At 40.0% G+C, this 20,373-nt stretch overlaps 1 protein-coding gene across 10 annotated transcripts in view; it reads right to left on the bottom strand.

Moving 5' to 3' along the window:
• SDK1 (sidekick cell adhesion molecule 1) overlaps positions 1 to 20,373 on the bottom strand; it is a 1,045,458-nt gene that overhangs the window by 394,264 nt on the left and 630,821 nt on the right. The window lies entirely within an intron of this gene.

Here is a 20,373-nt window from a genome sequence, read left to right as displayed (position 1 = left end):
GGTTTTCATTAAAATGAGTGTTCTAGAATCCTTTGCTTTTGCTGTAATTCTGTATTCTCTTTACTAGTTAAGGAGTTGGCAGAGGTTTGAATTTGATTAAAAAAAAAAAAAGAAAGAAAGGTGAGTTAACTTTTCCTTGGTTGGTGAATTGGGTGTTGAGTGCAAGACACATTCTGAGCACCAAAATGTGACTTAGTCTGTGTTCTTTTCCCAAAATACTAGAAACACCTTGGGATCTGAGAGTGAACTGAGTTACCTCCCACAACTTGTTACTCTCCAGGGATCAGTTTTATTTGTTCATTTTAAAAATCGAAGATAGTCATAGCCCTTTCAGATTTAAATACACTAAGATGTCTATTCTCATAACAGAAAAAAAACATGCAAAATGAGTAACCTCTCATGAGGAATTTTAGTATAATAAATTTTTTTTCTGTTGCCTTTTGGACAGGTTTTTCAAAAACTCTTCATTTTTATACATTATATAAGGTTATCTTAAGAAGTTATTACTTATTCAGGGTTCTCACAGGATATATTACAATTTGAGGTCTTGATGACTAACTTACCTCCTTTCTCATTTAAGAAAATTTCCCTATTAGGAAGTTTTCAATTTTTAGTCCCATAAAAATATCTCAAAAAAGTTTTACTACAATTATTTATGACTCCTTTAATGCTTTTTTTATAGAACCATAGAAATTGTTCCATTTTATTTTAGTATATGTTACACTGGCACCTAAAATTAAATGTGAATATTTATTACACATGAAGTTACACATTTAATAGTACAATTTAAAAACTGAATATATCATAACTTTTTCCTTTAACATCTGATTTGTGCTATAGTAATTTTAAATACGCTTATTATTTCTCAGAATTATACTCTAAAAATGCCCATTAATTCTCTATATTATTTATGATATTGTTTCAAGGGTATGAAAATAAAAAAAACACATACAGAATAAACATATCAAAGTTTACATTTAAATCTTTAATTTTTCTTTTAGTTTTTAATTTCTAAACCAGTTTTATTCAAAATTTACAAAAAAAATTTGTGTATTGCCAAAAATGACACCACAAAAATGCTCAAACTTTGGAGAACATTTGATTAATGAAGCTGTTCCCCAGGAGACTTTATGTTTTCTTTCTATCCATCGCTTTCTGCACAATGCAGTTCTACAAAAAGAAACTTACTTTTTTAGTGAAAAGTGTTAGGCTGCAGGCATCAGGGGAAGGGGTGAGCCTGATGGACAAGCTCAGGCCTCACCAAACGAGGCGAAGAGACCAACAGGTTCCGGTCTGACAACATTCCAGAGCCTGATTGGATAACCCTCCCAACTAGAGCCCTTCCCCCAAGCTAAAAGATTAGTGGTAACTTTCCAGTACCTGGCTAAAGACCAATGAGAGACCCCCCACGTACCCTAGGCGAGCCAATCCTCCCGCCACTGTACACCTTTGCTCTCCCTCCCCCTGCCTTCTTTAAAAACTTGCTGCCTGCCCTGCCGGGTGTGACTTCCCTGGCCTGTGTTTCAGACTGCGGAACATCACCCGGGGGGTGGCATTCAAATAAACTACCTGGCCCTTTGTTGCCTCTCTTTGTCTGCTTATTTTGGCTAAAATTTATCTTACAAAAAGTATAATATTTAAAGACATTCATAATAATTTCAAATTCTGATAATTGTTGTAATGCTTAAGCAGAAGAACAATTTTTAAGGACAGTGAAGTGGGTATCACACGTCTATTCCCTGAGTCTTCTTTCCTAACAGACCCTGATTGTGTTGTACCCACACCTTCCCCAGGCAGCCATCTGTGAGGCAGTTGGCCCCATTCCCACCTCCAGGCTTGGATCTTGTGGCCAGTAAAGGGACCAGGGCCTGTTCAAGACAATGAGCAACTGTTATGGGGCCCAAAGGCAAGGAGCATCTCCTCACTCCAGCTGGAGGCCAGGCAGGAGGTGTGGGCCCCAGTGGCTGTAGCCACCTCCCGAACCATGAAGGAAGGCAGGGTGCAAACAAAAGTGGGAGGACAGACAGGATTCTGAGAGCTGGAACAAAGCCGACCCAGCCTGAAGGCAACGATGAGAAAGTAAGCTACGAGATCCTTTAAAAAGACCCTTATATATGTTCATCAAATAGTCACTGAGAAGGTTAGGTTATGAGGTGGGGGTTGACTTCAACATTATTCTCCGTCTCTGCCATTTATAGTAGCCATGTGGTTGGGGAGTTGACCTCAACTCATCTAGGCTAATCCCCGTAATTCAATCCCTCTTGCCACTGATCAATAGAGGAAACCAGGCATAGGCCAGGTTGTGGCATATGTCTGGTGACTGTCACTGGTCTGGGGCAGCTGCACCTGAGTCAGTACCACCAGACTGAAGGGCAGGACTTCCATTCCATGGTTGGAGTTTTTTCTTCCACTAGATGTGAGCAAGGAAACATGCTGTCCCAGAGTTCACTGTGGCAATTTTATGACCACAGGGAATAACATTAGCATGAAGTGATAACATTGGTAGCAGGACAGAAAGAACAGAAAGTAGCTGGGTCTTTGATTTTCAAAATTCACCAACCTGTAGCCCATCTTAGCTCTGGGCTTCTTATTTCATGAGATGATGTTTAAACTTGTTTAAGTTAGGGGTTCCTTATTAGAAGTCAAACGCATTCTGATATATACTCAAAACAGCATATGCAGTAACATCAATGTGGGGTAAAAAGAAGTGTGTATCCTTTCTGCACAGAAAAATAATACCATATATGTGTTTCTATATTTGTGTATCCATAAAATGGCAACAATGGTTAGTTTAGCTCTGAGTGGTAAGATTACAAGTTATTTTCTTGTGATTTCTGTATTTTAAAACACTTTCTCAATTTTTCTAGAAGGAGTACCACTTTTGTTACAGAAAAATAACTTTCAAAATGAACACAAGGGCATGCTAAGCAATTATGGTGGCAAAGTTTAATGCTTTGCTCATGATATGGATTACTGGCCTTTGGTATAATTTAATTCCAAAGTACTAGTTTAAAACTTACATAGACTTTACAGGAAAATTATAGTATTAAGCCAGAGAGATTTTTCCTTTATTTCAACTTTATTAAAATAAATGTATGTGTGGTTTTATATAAAATTATTTCCTTAGTCTTCCTGTCTTAATTCTACATTTCAAAACAAAATCTTATACCTCTAATTCCATGGGATAGTTATAAAGAAACTTTAAAAAAAGAAATTATACAATATGGGTAAAAATCCACTATAGCTCAGGAAACAAGAATGCTGGCTTTCTGAGGAACAAGTTAAGGGGGATGTGAGCACAGGGAGGCTTTCCCCAGGACAGAAGTCTATCGCTTGTCCTCAACAACAGTGATTCATTAGTGAAGGAATGGCACAGTTCAGTACAAGGGCACTTCTTTGAAAGAGCTCATTCTAAGTGCTTTTGGTTCTTCATTTGATTCTCCCTGCACATTTGTGAGACAGTGGACAAAGTAAGAATTCTCTATTTCAGAAAAGCTAAAACCTCAGAGGAGCTACCTAGGATCTTTGACATCAGAACTGATCAAAAACCCCTTTGTGGGGAAATGCCCCTGGAAGGTGGATGCCTAGACCTAAGGACTTACACACTCAATGTCAGTATGAGGCTGGGGAGGGCCCCCCAGCCGGGGTAGCCTCAGGTGAGCTTCCTGCCACACCTGCCAATGTCCAGGACACTGCATTCCCTGTGCCCATACAAAACACCTGCTTTCAGAGATGGGATATTGACATCTTAGTGACAAAAGCACCAGCTTTGTGGCTGATGAAAAGCATGAAAAGCTCCCCATGAAGTTTCCCAAGATTAGGAAGGAATAGTAAGGGTATGTGTTCATCCAGACTGCCATGGAAGGAGAACCAAAAAACTGTATTTACTACATAGTCAGCAGCTCTTTGAGTAGATACAACCTGACTTAGAGTAGATACAACCCTGAACCAGGTGCACACTGCCTATGTCCCATGGAGCTCAGATTTGGGGTATTTATAAATGATAAGTGGTAACAGGAAACACTTTAATAACTTCCCTTTAAGGGTGGTTGTGTGCTGAAAGGGAAGAGTTCTGGGGGTATACCAAAAAATTCATAATGTGCCTCAAAACTTAAAATGTAAACCCATCCTTTGGCTTTCATGAAAAGACAAACTGTATTTGGTTATCAGTAAGTACTTTGATCTTTACACCTTTGCACAAACTGGGGTGGTGATATACACATCGATTTATACATTATGTAAAAATTCAGTGATTGGTTCAATAAAATACAATAGTATAATTTGGGTCAATGGTTTTACTATTACAAAAGTTAAAGTAGCATTTGATTAGTTTCAATTGATATTCAAGTACATTTTTTAAAAAAACAGAGTGTAGAAAAACACAGAATATTAGGTTTTAAGCTCTTAAAAATAAAAGCATTTAAAATATTTTCCATTCTAATTAAACAACTTTTTAATGGGGTGTTTCTAAGGCTTAGTGTTGTGAGAATAATCTGGATCTCAAGCCTCACAATTTAATAGCAGGTTCAAGGCAGACAATTTCAAAATTGATGAACTTCCCTTACTTGTATACTTATAAGAACTAAAATTGCTTCCAAGTAGTTTTGGCAATAATGAGTTGCTGGATACTCAATAAATGTTAAGGCACCAGAATGACATGTTTACTTAGTCAAGAAGTAAATACTTGCTGCATACCATTTGTTCTGGTGCAAGAGCATTTTAAAAGCAAGTGAAGAAGTATTTGGGAAACCTACTTCTCAGAATTTCAAAACAGTGGAAATGGCGAGTTGAGTTGTGTTCATTAACAAAATACAGGAATACTCAGGACAGATAACAGGAAGTACTGGGTAAGCAGGGTTGCAATTTAACAGTATTTTATACAGTAATGCAGGCTCCAGGAAAAAGGCAGCCACTAAATTTGAGAGCTTTGGTTTCCTAATAATAGGCAAACTGTCCTTCTGTGGTAGGAGGAAGACCAAAGGTGACCAGAGAGAGATGACAGACAGGAAGGTGCTGTTCAAGGCCTCCTCCAGCTTAGTTACCATCGTGGTTCGTGCCTTGAGAAACATTCCATTTATTCTGTGCTGAAAGACAATCCTTCTCTATGGCATGTATAGTTAACTTTATAATAATGGCAAGTATATGGAAAAACAATTAAATTTATAGAAATTCTCCTTCAATCAAATTCTTCTAGCTCATATTAACTGTTGGCTCTTGATTATAGATACAAATGGGGATAAGTTCTAGGGTAGGATTTCTAAAATGATGACTCTTTAAAATGATTTAGATTTGAAATATATTCAGATACGTACATGTTCTGCCTTATAAACAACTGTCCTCAGTATTTAAGCACAGAGCCTGACAAATAGTGTGTAATCAGTAAATATGTGTTGAGTGAATGGAAACATTCAATTATTCATATTCACATGTTCTATTTCTATTCATGTTCTCTTTCCTTTTGAGCTTGCAACTACATTTTGGTGCTAGGACCCAGGTAGGGAGAAGAGTAATGGGGCCATTCAGCAAGGCTGTGCTGGTGCCTGCTGCGTGCATACTGTTGCGCCAGGAAGGTAGTGGTAAATATGGCCACTGACTTAGGAAGACATCTCAGTGGGAAGAACATGTCCAAAGGATATAAGAAGAAAATTAAGTCCCAAATGGGACGCTAGTTGTGATATAATGATTTGTAAGAAATATATATTTGGTTGTTCAAATGACAAAAATACATTTCTCAGATATATTTGGTCTTCATCCATAGTTCCTTAAAAACACTTCAGATACAGAAAGGTGAAAGGGTTGCCTTGTTACATTAATGAGGAGACGTTTGGACCCCATCCAAGGGTAGGGGCTGTTTGCCAGGGGACCAACCCCAGGATCAGAGGGTGGGAACTTTCAGCCCCCAGCTTTAGGGAGGGGAGAGGGCAGAGGGGTAGAGGCAGAATCAGCCAATGGCCAATGTCTTAGTCAGGACTATACAATGAAGCCCTCACAAAAACCCCTGAGAAGAACATTTCATCTCTTTTTGCATCCTGTTTCCCTGTCTGAGAAAGTTTCCATGCTTGGGGAACCAGAACGTGTCCACATGTTACGGAGCTAGGCCCTGAGCTCCACGAGGATAGAAGCCCCTTTATTTGGGACCTTGCCCAAAGTATCTCTTTATCTGGCTATTAACTTGAATCCTTCACAGTATCCTCAGGGAAGTTTAATTGTTTTCCTGAGTTCTGTGAGCTGCTCTAGCAAATCAATCAACCCAAAGGGGAGGTTGTTGGAACCACTGATCGGTAAGCAGTCAGAAGCACAGGTTATATATAGCCTGGGGCTGGTGACTGGCATCTGGAGTCTGGGGTGTGGGCCAGTCTTGTAGGATGGAGCCCTTAACCCAAAATTCTGGTGTGGTCTCCAGGAAGATAGTGTCCAAATTGACTTGAATTCTTGGTTACTTGGCTGGTGTTTGAGAATTGCCTGGTGTCAAGTATGGGAAACTGCCCCTCCCTCCACCCCCCTACACTCACACACACGAATTGGGTCTAGACCTGAATGGACTAATCTACACATTTTATAGAATTTTAGAGGAGGAGTAGGTAAATCGAAAAGGCAGCTGACCCAGCACAAAACATGCAGGTTTGACCACATCTGTCTTTCTAGTGACATCTTCTTAAAAAGTAAAATACGGACGAAATGTCCACCTAGAAAGACAGACCTGGTTTTCTGACCCAGAACATACATAATGGTTCAAACATGGGAGAACTGCTTCTGGAGGAGACATGGGAGGAAATACCACCCTCACTTGGATTCCTGATGCTGTCTCTGAGTAAAAGCAGAGGAAGACTGGAGCTCAGAGTTCATTCTCCTCCAGATTCAGCTCCCGGAGCCTGAGGCAGAATATGCAGTCAGGCCTGGAATCAGGTCTCGCCCAGACTCAAACTCAATACCTGTTTTTTTCATCTGTGAAATAGGAATGACAAAAGGACCTTTCTTTGTGCATTACAAATCGGGTAACAATAGGGATGAGGCTGACACATGAGTCATTCACTCAGTGTTTGCCGAATCTGAATCTGTTTCTCAACTGTGCAGCTGAATGGAAGGGCAAGTAATAAAAAATTTGTATAATCAACTGTCCCCTTTGGGAGGCCAAATATCAAATACTTTCTAGAGTTTAAGTTAACAGATTTTCATACAAGGAAGGCCATGTCACTGAACTATCAGATATAGTCATGAAATGATGTGATGCTATTACCTAACAGTGATCTGCTCAGGAGCAAGTGTCACAAGTTAGCAAAGAGGCCTAGAAAAACTCATTCTCAGATAGCTCCACCCATCTAACATTCAAACAGCAAAGCCCACTTTATAAGACTTTAATGCTGGAAAATCCCTGGCCTCTTTTCATCATATGTTGACATCCCATAAATAAAATAGATCCTTTTCCTCTTAGAAAGATACTGTATAATAGGAGAGATGGAAAAGAAATAAAGTACAGGGTAACTTGATAACACTAATGAAGGATTTATTTTATCAGAGATTTTTGTCCAGCAGGAAGACATTTATTTATAGCAGTAATTCTTAAATTTTCTAGCTAGTTTTAAAAGGCATTTTAGTCAAATTGTACTTATCCAAGGCCTTTTATTATTTAACTAATAGTTCCAGCACTAGGCCTAAATCAGCGGCCATGCCAAATTTCTGGTGTATTCATATGCAAAAGAATGAAGTGAACAAGGGTGGAAAGTTTAAACTGAGCTGAAGTTTAGGCATGAAAATTTCCAGCCAAGCCTTTTTTCTGCTAAAACAAAAAAATGAGAAAAAGAAAAAGAATCAAGACTTAACAAAATGTGTGGAATATGTGCTTTTAAGTCTTTAGGTCCTGAAACAGTGGAACTTACCCAAAACATAAAAGTCACTCAAACTAGAAACCATTAGAAAAGATAACAGAAAGGCCTCTAAAGAGTAGATGGGCCCCAACAAAGGTCTTCCTGGAGGTGGGCTATCCATGAGTCCTTCTGTCCCTGAGATCCTCTGAAGACAGTGGACAGATATGAAGTAAGTTCATTTTATATATGACATAATAAAAACAATATGTAATTCAGCCAGAAATTGAATGAGCATTGCCATGGTACTTCTCCCTGAACTGGAAGGGTATCAGGACCAGGACGGCTGCCACCCCCGTGGACGCAAGAGCACCCGGTGAAGGTTCTGCAGGGTGTCAGTGTCCCACCTGCAGCCTCGTGACCAGGCAGTCCCTCCCCAGGCAGGGGGTGTATGTGTGTATGCGGGGGTTAGCAGCCAGTCCTACATAGTGGGTCTTGTCAGGAAAGCCTAAGGCTGGCAGCAATTCAGGCTTTCACACAAGTCAAACACTCTCTCTCCATAGCTTATTTTCTTCAGAATGAGGCTCTTGGAGGCTTTCTTCTTTTGCAGAGCAAGGGGCAGGGGCCAAAGTACCTGAGCTCGCTCCCTGTGATATGGTCAACATGGGGCGTGTCTTCACGGCAGGGTCAAGCTCAACAGTAGTTTCTGTGAAAGAGAGCACTTCCTTAAGTGCAAACCATAGCAGAGAAGAGCTGGAAAATCCGAGGAGAGCAGGTTGCTTCTGGAAATGCTGTCCGCCTTTAAGTCATCGCAATATTAGTTACTCTTTAAAGGGACATAATTGTTATAGAGAGGTTCTACTCTTTGTTAAACTCTTTTTGATTATAAAGGGACAAAGCTGTGCCTGCAGAGCTGGGTGTGCCTCCACTGGCCAGGCAGTCCTGGTGCTGCAAGCATTACAGCTGATCCCAGCGATGGCAGGCCCCTCAGTGCGCACCTCAAAACCACGTGCTCCCCACACAACAGGGCAAGATCTTCATGCCCAAGGACAAAACTGTGAACAGTGAAGATGGAAATAAATCTAGAAGAAAACCCATTTTCTTTGAACTATTATTTCTCTGGAAACTACTAGTAAAGGCATGGCACTTGTGCGTAAACAGAATGCTTTATCATATAACCAGTGTCTGTGGTTATACATGTAGTTCTGGCAAACAAATGCAAGGACATAGTGAAATGGTCAAAAGAGAGAAACTTACTTACAATTAAGACTGGGAATTATCTAAAATCCGGGGCCACTGAACTCTCAGGAAGGGTTACCCCAGACGAATGGCTGTGAACTAAACCTACCCTCAGGGGAAGGGCCGGGCCCTTCCTAGGCTGGGCTGGGATCCAGGAGGCCTCGCTCTATTTACAGGCGGGCTGGGAGTCACTGCAAAGTGCTGACCAGCAAATCCAGCTGAATCATTACCCAGAGCTAGGGGATGGATGCTGGTATTGTTTTCAGAGTTCCGACAGGTTTCTCTGTGTTTAGTGTCAGCAGGAGTGAGCCTGTTTGTTTTGGATGTATCTCCCTGAGGACTGGCCCTCTGGCTGCTCCCACATTCATCCCACTACCTGGAGCCACTTGCAGTTCCTCAGGGACAGGAAGTCACCCTTCCACTCACATCCTCTGCAAAGCTTCTGCTCTGCCCTCCCCACAGTAACAGTGAGAACCAGGTGTTTCTAAGCCCTTGCCATGGGCCTGCACACGCTAAGTGCCCTGCATGTATTACCACCTCTGGTCCATACAGCAACCAGTTGTTCAGACAAGGATGGGACTCGGAGATGACAGTATGAGAGTCCCTCCCCTGACACTCCCTGGCTATTGCACTGAGCAAGGTGCTTGAGTGATGCCACTCATCTTCACATCCTGTCTGTGGCAATACAGAAGTACTCATTTCTTAGTGTTGGTATAAGTAACAAATGAGACAATACACAAAAACTGATTGGCTTACTGCCTGACATTTACCCCAAACTCAAGAAATGGTTAGCTACTACTGGCATCACCATTTTACAGACAGGAGACTGAGGTTGTTAAGAGGGTGAAGCTTTCCCAAAGAAGGTGAAGAAACAAGGCTCTAACCCAGGCCCTTCTACCCTGTCCACCCCAAATGTACTCTGTCCTCAAAGCCTCTCAGTCTGACCCACCTTCCCTCTCCCCAGACCCACTTAGGCAAGAGGTGGGGATGGCCCTCAATGCAAACCATTGTCATGGCGTTCAACAGTATGGCGTCCTGGGTCTCTGCCACTCCCTTACTCTCACTCTCATGCTCACTCTCTGTCTCCTTCTCTAGCCCTCTCTTTCTCCCTCTGTCTCTCCACTTCCCTAGGACTCATGTCTGTGCCTCAGTGGCTGGGACAGTGCTGCAGGAGGCAGCGGCCCTGGAGGTGAGGAGACCATGAAGGAGTGATGCACAGCCACTGGGGTCCAAGCCAGTTCTATGGGGCCCCCTCTGCCAGGAGGGCGGCTGCCTCACCACATGCTAGATCTTGATGGGGGGCCCCGGCACCTCTGAAGCATGTAAATTGGAGGTAAGGGGTTCTCTTTCCCATCCTGGTAGAATCCCAAGAGCCAGGCCTTCTTGGTAACTGTCATAGAAGTTATCTTCTCCCCTAGGTCATGGACATTGGTCCTGCTAACAAGAGGCAGAAATCGAAGTCTTGGGTAAGCCATGGACATTAGTGAAAATGGGGTTTCCTTTGGAGATAGGGAATACTTTTTCTCAAGAAGGAACTTATCCAGGAAAAGCTTTATAAAATTTGGACATTAGGATGTACCTGAAATGAGAAAATAAGCAGGCAACTTCAGATGTGCCTCAGTAAATGGCGATATGCCCAACATACAGCCATAAATAATTTAAAGGGGACCATTTTAGGTAAGTCTAAGTATATTGAAAACATTATTAACCATGACAATACACCTGTGAGATGCAGACAGTGTGCATTTTTAGGTAATATCATTCTTAGCACCTAGACATCCCCACATGAAAATAAAAGGAGATGAATGGATAAAAATAGAAAAAAGAGTAACAGCCACTTTTCCCAGCTGCCTCCACTTCTTGCCATTGTTAATGACCATGCAGTTCATTTCCATGACAAACATAGCACAAAAGCAAAAAATGTAATTGCCTCCATTTATCTCCTTAGAGAACTGTGCTGGGGTTCATTAGTTGGTGATGTACTGGTGCTGGGTCCTTGGCCACATTTCTCAACAGGCATTTTAGGTTTGCCACAAGCAGCATTTAACTAGCACCTTGGCTCAAAATGATTAAAATGATCCAGGCACTAGGTTTGGAAACCCTTTGCCAACATAAGCCCTTTGCCAGAGATATCCAAAGGTACCGCTGAGATCCCCTGAAGGCAAAGACAGCCTTCGCTGGGTAGAGAGGCAGGAAAAGGGAAAAGTGAAGGTCTCTGAGACCCAACTCTTGGCCACCTGTTTAGTGTATAGATCCCCTTTGGATGGGCAGAATAATGGCCCCCAACGATGGCCCCACATCTTAACCCCCAGAACCTGTAAATGTGTCACCTCATATGGCAAAGGGACTTTGCAGATGTGATTAAGTTAAGGATCTTGAGAAGCACAGACAGTCTTGGGTTCTCTGGGTGGGTCCAAGCAATCACAGGGGTCCTTAGAAGTGAAGGAAGGAGTCAGGAGAATTAAGAGCCAGAAAGAGACTGAAGGTGCTACTCTGCTGGCTTTGAGGAAGGAGAGTGGCCACCAGCCAAGGAACGCAGGAGGCTTCTAGAAGCTGGAAAAGGCCAAGAACAGATTTTTCCCTAGACCCTCCAGAGGAACACAGTCATTCTGACACCTTAATCTTAGCCTCATCAAACCCATTTCAAACTTCAGACCTGAAGAACCATAAGAGAATAAATCTGTGTTGTTGTTCTAAGCCACTAAGTGTTTGGTCCTTTGTTATATAGCAGCAACAAGAGACTCCTGTGGAACAGTTCTCTGGGCCCCATTTCTTCATATCTGAAATGAGAGACCACTACCTAGCTCACAAGGTCACTGTGTGCATTAAAAAGAAAAAGTTTAGAGTACATACATGTACTAAGCATAGAGCCTGGCCCTGTAAATATTCAACAATGTACTTCCCATGATCACATCAACAAATTCAAACTTTTGGCAAGACTGATTTAGAGCTTCCTTTGATAGAATGTTGGAATTTATCCATTTATTTGTGATGAGAATAAAACAGAAGATTTTCAGTCTTAAGCATTTGTTATATTTCTACTTGTTTTGCTTTCCTTTCTCTCTTTTTACTTTACTTCCTTATCAAGCAGCTCGGGGTGGCAGCAGAGCCTAGAGGAGGAAGGCCTGGGGAATTCAAGTAGATGAGACTAGCAAGGGGTCTAGAATGGATCTGGAAAGGAAGGTCCCTACCATGTGCAAACATGCCAGGATGGCTATGAGGAGGTCATTGGGAAGGAGGGAAGAGGATGGAAAGAGAAGTTTTGTGGTTTGTATGAGTTTTGTAATTCTCTGATAGACTAGTGGTGATTTGAATTGGTTTGATATTTCTTTTTCAAATGGGCTGTATTATATTTTTTTGCTTTGCCACCAGAGATTAGCAAAAGATATATTTTATTCATTCATTAATGTACTCATCTGACAAACAATTATTGAACTCTTATTGCAGAATTTTCTGACAGTTAAGAGAGTTTCAAGGGTTTGACCAGGTACCACATAGCAGGGGATTGTGAGGTCAGGCATTCTATCACAATGATTAAAAGTCCTGGCTCCAATCCCTAATGCCAGATTGTGGTCTCTAAATGCCATTTCCACAAAAAGGAACCATTGGAGAAATGGCTGATTATAGGTCTGGGGCAAGAACCATACAAGATGAGCCTTGAATATCTTGTATCACATAGGGAGGAAATAGACAAGGTCATATTAAAGGATCTCAGGAATCACCCTGAAGATGCTCCCACCACCCTAAAAGGCCATGATTGAGCATTAATAGGTAAGCATGCATGCAAAGCAGAAAGGAAGATATGAACTATGTACAGATGACATAGTCTACATAGGAAATACCAACAAATCTATGAAAAACAAAAAACAATAATTAATAGAACTGAGAAGTGAGTTCAGCAAAGATTTCAGGATATAAGATAAACATAAAAAGCAATTATATTTCTATATAATGGCAACAAACATAAGAAAAAATAAAAAATGCAATACTATTCACACTCAACAGAAATACTCTGGTAAAAATTTGGCAAATGTGTACAGGAATCATATGTAAAAACTACAAAAACCTCAGAGAAAGAAAACAAATCTCTAAATAAAGGCAAAAACATGTGAACTTATAGATTGAAAACTCAACAAAGTAAAGATGTCAGTTTTCTCCAAACAGGTTTATAGATTTAACATGATTCCTATTAAAATCTCAAAAAAGTTTTTTTTGTAGATATAGCAAAAGAATTTTTTAAAATTAATATGGAAGGCAAATAAATTGAATAGTTTAAACAATTCTGAAAAAGAAGGCAGAAGTAGGAAGAATCACTTTACCTGATATTAAGATCTACTACATATCATAGTTGCCAAAACTGTTGTACTGGCAGATGAACAAACACGCAGATCAATGGAACAGCATAGAGAACCTAGAAATACACCCACACAAGTATGGCCAGCTGATTTTTGACAGAGGTGAAAATACAATTCAATGGAGGATTTTCAAAAAGTGGTGTTGGAGCAACTAGACATTCATAGGGAAAAAGAAAATTAACCTGGACCTTTCACCCATACATCACATACAAAAATTAACCCATAATAGATGACAGATTTATATGTAAATGTAAAACTATAAAATTTTTAGAAGAAAATACAAGTAAAATTCTTTGAGACTTAGGCCTTGGTGCAGAGTTCTTTGACATGACCTCAAAAACGCAATCCATATATGGAAAAATTGATAAACTAGACTTCAAAAGTAAAAATGTTTGTTCTGTGAAAATTCCTGTAAAGGAACAAACATGTTACAGACTGGAAGAAAATATTTGAAAACCATAAATCTGATAAGGGACACATATTGAGAAAATATAAAGAAATCCCAAAAGTCAACAGTGAAAAAAACTGAATAATCCAGTTAGAAAATGGGCAAAGGACGTGAAGAGAAATTTCACTGACAAGAGTATACAGATGGCAAATAAGCACATAAAAAAGTGTCCAACATCACCAGCCATTTAGGAAATGCAAATTAAGACTATGGTGAGCTATGACTACATACTTGTTAAAATAGTTAAAAGAAAAGATGGTGATGCACAGAACCCGCATCTTTCATTCACTGATGGTGGGAATGTAAAATGGTAAAACTACCCTGGAAAATTGCTGAGCACTTTCTCAAAAAGCTGAACATATGCTTACTATTTGACTCAGCAGTTGTAGTTATGGACATTTATATCAGAGAAATGAAATTCTATATCCACACAAAAACCTGCACACAAATGTTCATAGCAGCTTTATTTGGAATAGCCAAAACCTGAACATAACTCAAATGTCCCTCAATAGTTGAAAAGTTAATCAAACGTTGCTACTGCCATAGTGCAGAATATTACATAAGCAATAATTGTTTATCAGAGTTCCTGCCGGAGTTTTTCGGGACAAACAAATGTTGGAGTTCAAGAACTGAATAATAGAACAGGGTGAGCAACATGAAATCGAGATTAGAGGATCTGGATGGAGAGCACCAAGTGTGAAGGCCCTGAGGTGGGAGAGGCATGGTGTGCTACCAGACCAGATGTCAAAGGAACCAAGAAGGCAGAGCACTCAGCCAGAGAGATGGGGAGGGAAATGAGCTGAGAGCAGCCACATCATCTGGAAACTTCCAGACCTCGCTCAGGAGTCTTCATCAATGGGAAGGACTTCTGCTTTCGTCAAGCTTGATGATCAGACCCTCAGGGCTGAGGAGGGAGGAAGAAAGAGACAGGGATATGACAGCACACTGACAGTCTACAGTGGGAACATTTAAAGCCTGTATGTCCAGCTTAAGAACTCAAAATGCATATTTGATGCCAGTTAGTGAATTTACAGTAGAAAGGATTAAACAGTTCAGTAGGCTCTAAAGGTCATGAAACAGGAATTTATGCTTTTAATTATAACCTTGCAGTGATATTGAAAAGAGAATAAATTAGATGCACTATGTACCAAAGAAAAGTAGAAACATATTAGAAAAGTTTTCATTAAGGCTTCCACAAAAGGAAAAAAAAGGTTATGGTGATTAAAATGTTATTTTTGGCAATTAAAAAAACCCTGTTATATGAAACAGCTAATTACACAATAGTGTCTCATAAATGAAACAGCAAAGTGTCTTTTTTTATCATCTGCATCTGTGTCTTCCTCTGCTCAAAAACTATCAGCTTTGTATGGTTAGTTTAACTGTGCCTTGGGATGTATTAGTAAAATAAAGGAATTTGCTAAAAACTACATTTTATTGTACAAATATCTTAGTTTGGGATATTGCAGTTAGGAAAGGAAGAACAAAGGCATCAAAAAGAAAAGAAAGATTGGGAGGTGTCTCAATCAGAACCAAGAACTGTGTCAGGGACAAGTTGGCTGATGGGCCTGCTGGTGCACACAGGTTTCTGGCATGCCTCCACAGGCCAGAAGGTATGCCAATGGGTCAAAGGACTTTTCTCTTTGATGCAGAGATAAGATATGTGTATGCAGGAGTGATACAGGTGAAAAACTTCACATATTGTTGTACTTTATAAATCATTTGGTATGTGATAGCAAATAGCACTTGGCTTAAAAAAAAAGATAACTACTGGTAAAGAGCACATAAATACAACTAGAAATGTTCATTAATGAATAACAGAAGTATATATATGTGCTATTACTTAAAAAGTTGGCAAAGAGTTGATGGACAGAATAAGGTATTTTAAAAAATAAAATAGATTTGCTATATTCCACTATAAGATTAGACACACACAAAAGTAAGTTATGGATAATCAGGATTAAAGATGGCGGCATGAGAGGTGAGACAGAGGCTTCCTCCTAAAACCACATATAATACGAAAATATAATTAATACTACAAATCCTGAGAGAGCAACAGGAAAGAGGACTGCGCCAGACTGCATACACCTGGAGAAAAGACCTCACAGAACAGGGTAACGTACCAAAGCTGTGGCCTGGTGGGACCCAAGCCCTTCCCCCACCCCAGCTCACTGGCAGAAGGAAGAGAAACGGACTGGGGAGGGAGTGGAGGCCTGGGACTGCTGAATACCTAACTCCGGAGATCTGCTCTGGGAGCACAAACCTACATTTCATGGTGCTTTCATGATACTCTCATGATTACGGGGTTGGAAAGCTAAGACAAGCAGAATTCCCGGACAGAATGAGATTCCAAGCACTTGTGGAAAGTAGGGATCCATATCTGGGTGCTCTGGGACAAAAGCTTATACCTCTGTGCTCAGCCCACTGGTTCAGGCAGTGGAGACAGGCATAGCGGCCGGGAAGCAGGAAACAGCTCTTTCCTCCCCCCAGGTACCAATACCACTCCCATGCGACCCCCGACGTTGCTTCAGGGGCTGAGCAGCTCCAGAGAGTAGAGCTTCTGGACACTAGAGGGCACCATATACAAATATGAAATGCCAAAGGAACCTGGTTCAGAGTAAAATTAATATAACACCTGAGAAAGATGACATTGACCTCATGACTCTTCCTGAAAGGGACTTCAAAATAAAAATCATTAACATGCTAATAGAGGTACAGAAAGATATTCAAGAACTCAGGAATGAATTCTGGTCAGAGATCCAACTGTAGAAGAGCACAATGGAGGGTATTAAAAGGAGACTGGATACGGTGGATGAGATAATAAATGAAATAGAAACTAGAGATGAGGAATTCAAAGAAGCTGAGGCACAGAGAGAAAAAAGGATCTCTAAGAATGAAAGAATATTGAGAGAACTGTGTGACCAATCCAAACGGAACAATATTCACATTATAGGGGTACCAGAAGAAGAAGAGGGAGAGAAAGGGATAGAAAGTGTCTTTGAGGAGGTAATTGCTGAAAACTTTCCCAAGCTGGGAAGGAGACAGTCTCTCAGGCCATGGAGATATACAGATCTCCCAACACAAGGGACCCAAGGAAGACAACACCAAGACATACGGTAACTAAAATGGCAAAGATCAAGGATAAGGACAGACTGTTAAAATCAGCTAGAGAGAGAAATAAGATCACATACAAAGGAAAGCCCATCAGGCTAACATCAGACTTCTCAGTAGAAACCTTACAGGTCAGAAGAGAGTGGGGTGATGTATTCAATGCAATGAAGCAGAAGGGCCTGGAACCAAGATTACTTTACCCAGCAAGATTATCATTTAAATTTGAAGGAGGCATTAAACAATGTCCAGATAAGCAAAAGCTGAGAGAATTTACCTCCCACAAACCATCTCTACAGTCTACTTTGGAGGGACTGCTATAGACAGAAGTGTTCCAAAGGCTTAATAGCTGTCATCAGAGGTAATAAAACAACAGTAAAGAAAGTAGAACAGCTAATTACTAAGCAAATGAAAAATTAAATGAACTATCCCCAAAGTCAATCAAGGGATAGACAAGAGTACAGAATATGATATCTAATATATAAAGAATGGAGGAAGAAGAAAAAGGAGGAGAAAAATAAAAGAACCTTTAGATTGTGTTTGTAATAGCATATTAAGTGAGTTAAGTAAGGAAGTTAACCTTGAACCTTGGTAACCATGAATCTAAAGTGTGCAATGGCAATAAGTACATACCTATCGATAATCACCCTAAATGTAAACAGACTGAATGTACCAATCAGAAGACATAGAGTCACTGAATGGAAAAAAAAAAAAAAGACCCATCTATATGCTGCCTACAAGAGGCTCACTTTAAACCCAAAGACATGCAAAGACTAAAAGTCAAGGGATGGAAAAAGATATTTCATGCAACTAATGGAGAGAAAAAAGGAGGAGTTGCAGTACTTGTATCAGACAAAATAGACTTCAAAACAAAGAAAGTCACAAGAGACAAGGACATTACATAATGATAAAGGGGTCAATCCAACAAGAAGATATAACCATTACAAATATCTATGCTCCCAACACAGGAGCACCTGCATATGTGAAACAAATAATAACTGAATTAAAAGGGGAAATAAAATGAAATGCATTCATTCTAGGAGACTTCAACACTCCACTCATTCCAAAGGACAGATCGACCAGACGGAAAATAAGAAAGGATACAGAAGCACTGAACAACACATTAGAACAGATGGACCTAACAGACACCTATAGAACTCCACACCCAAAAGCAGCAGAATACACATTCTTTTCAAGTGCACATGGAACATTTTTAAGAATAGATCATATACTAGGCCACAAAAAGAGCCTCAGTAAATTCAAAAAGATTGAAATTCTACCAACCAGTTTCTCATACCACAAAGGTGTGAAACTAGAAATAAGTTATGCAAAGAAAATGAAAAATCCCACAAACATATGGAGGCTTCACAACATGCTCTTAAATAACCAATGGGTCAATGACCAAGTAAAAACTGAGATCAAGCAATATATGGAGACAAATGACAACAATAATTCAACATCGCAAAATCTGTGGGACAAAGCCAAGTCCGTGCTAAGAGGAAAGTATACTACAGGCCTACCTCAAGAAAGAAGAACAATTCCATATAAGCAGTCTAAACTCACAATTAATGAAACTAGAAAAGAACAAATATGGCCCAAAGTCAGTGGAAGGAGGGACATAATAAAGATTAAAGCATAAATAAATAAAATCGAAAAGAATAAAACAATAGAATCAATGAAAGCAAGAGCTGGTTCTTAGAGAAAATAAACAAAATAGATAAACCCCTAGCCAGACTTATCAAGAAAAAAAGAGTCTACACACATAAACAGAATCAGAAATGAGAAAGGAAAAATCTCTATGGACAGCACAGAAATACAAAGAATTATTAGAGAATACTATGAAAAATTATATGCTAACAAACTGAATAACTTGAAGAAATGGACAACTTTCTAGAAAAATACAACCTTGCAAAGCTCACCAAAGAAAAAACAGAAAATCTGAACAGACCAATTACCAGCAACGAAATCGAACTGGTAATCAAAAAACTATCTAAGAACAAAACCCCTGGCTGGAGCAGATGGCTTCAATGCTGAATTTTATCGAACATTTAGTGAAGACCTAATACCCATTCTCCTTAAAGTTTTCCAAAAAGTAGAAGAAGAGGGAATAGTTCCAAACTCATTCTATGAGGCCAGTTACCTAATCCAAATACCCTAATACCAAAACCAGGCAAAGACACAACAAAAAAAAAGAAAAATTACAGACCCTGATGAACACAGATGCAAAAATACTCAACAAAATATTAGCAAACTGAATTTCAAAAATATATGAGAAAGATCAGCCATCATGATCAAGTAGGATTTATTCCAGAGTTGCAAGGATGGTACAACATTCGAAATTCCAACATCATCATCCACCACATCAACAAAAAGAAGGACAAAAACCACATGATCATCTCCATAGATGCTGAAAAAGCATTTGACAAAATTCAACATCCATTCATGATAAAACCTCTCAACAAAATGGGTATAGAGGGCAAGTACCTCAACATAATAAAGGTCACATATGACAAATCCACAGCCAACATCATACTTAACAGCGAGAAACTGAAAGCTTTTCCTTTAAGATCGGGATCAAGACAAGGATGCGCACTCTCCCCACTTCTATTCAACATAGTACTGGAGGCTCTAGCCATGGCAATCAGACAACACAAAGAAATAAAAGGCATCCAGATTGGCAAAGAAGAAGTTAAATTGTCCCTGTTTGCAGATGACATGATATTGTATATAAAAAGCCCTAAAGAATCCACTCCAAAACTATGAGATCTAATATCTGAATTCAGCAAAGTTGCAGGATACAAAATTAATATACAGAAATATGTGGCATTCCTATAAACTAACAATGAACTAGCAGAGAGAGAAATCAGGAAAACAATTTCATTCACAGTTGCATCAAAAAGAATAAAATACCTAGGAATAAACCTAACCAAGGAAGTGAAAGACCTATACCCTGAAAACTATAAGACAGTCTTAAAAGAAATTAAAGAAGATACCAATAAATGGAAACTCACTCCATGCTCATGAATAGGAAGAATTAATATTGTCAAAATGGCCATTCTTCCTGGGGCAAATCTATAGACTCAGTGCAAGTGCAATTCCTATCAGAGTACCAGCAGCATTCTTCAATGAACTGGAGAAAATCATTCTAGGACTCATATGGACCCACAGAAGACCTTGAATGGCCAGGGCAGTTCTGAGAAGGAGGAATAGAGCTGGGGGCATTATGCTCCCCAACTTCAAGCTCTACTACAGAGCCCCTGTAGTCAGGACAGTGTGGTGCTGGCACAGGAATGGACCCATAGACCAGTGGAACAGACCAGAGAGCCCTGATATGAACCCAACCATATATGGTCAATTAATGAACGATGGCGGAGCCATGGATGTACAGTGGGGAAAATGACAGCCTCTTCATGGCTTGTGTTGG

Source organism: Manis javanica, chromosome 10, assembly GCF_040802235.1.
Source record: "Manis javanica isolate MJ-LG chromosome 10, MJ_LKY, whole genome shotgun sequence".
NCBI lineage: Eukaryota > Metazoa > Chordata > Mammalia > Pholidota > Manidae > Manis > Manis javanica.
This window is presented reverse-complemented; position numbering and strand designations above follow the sequence as displayed.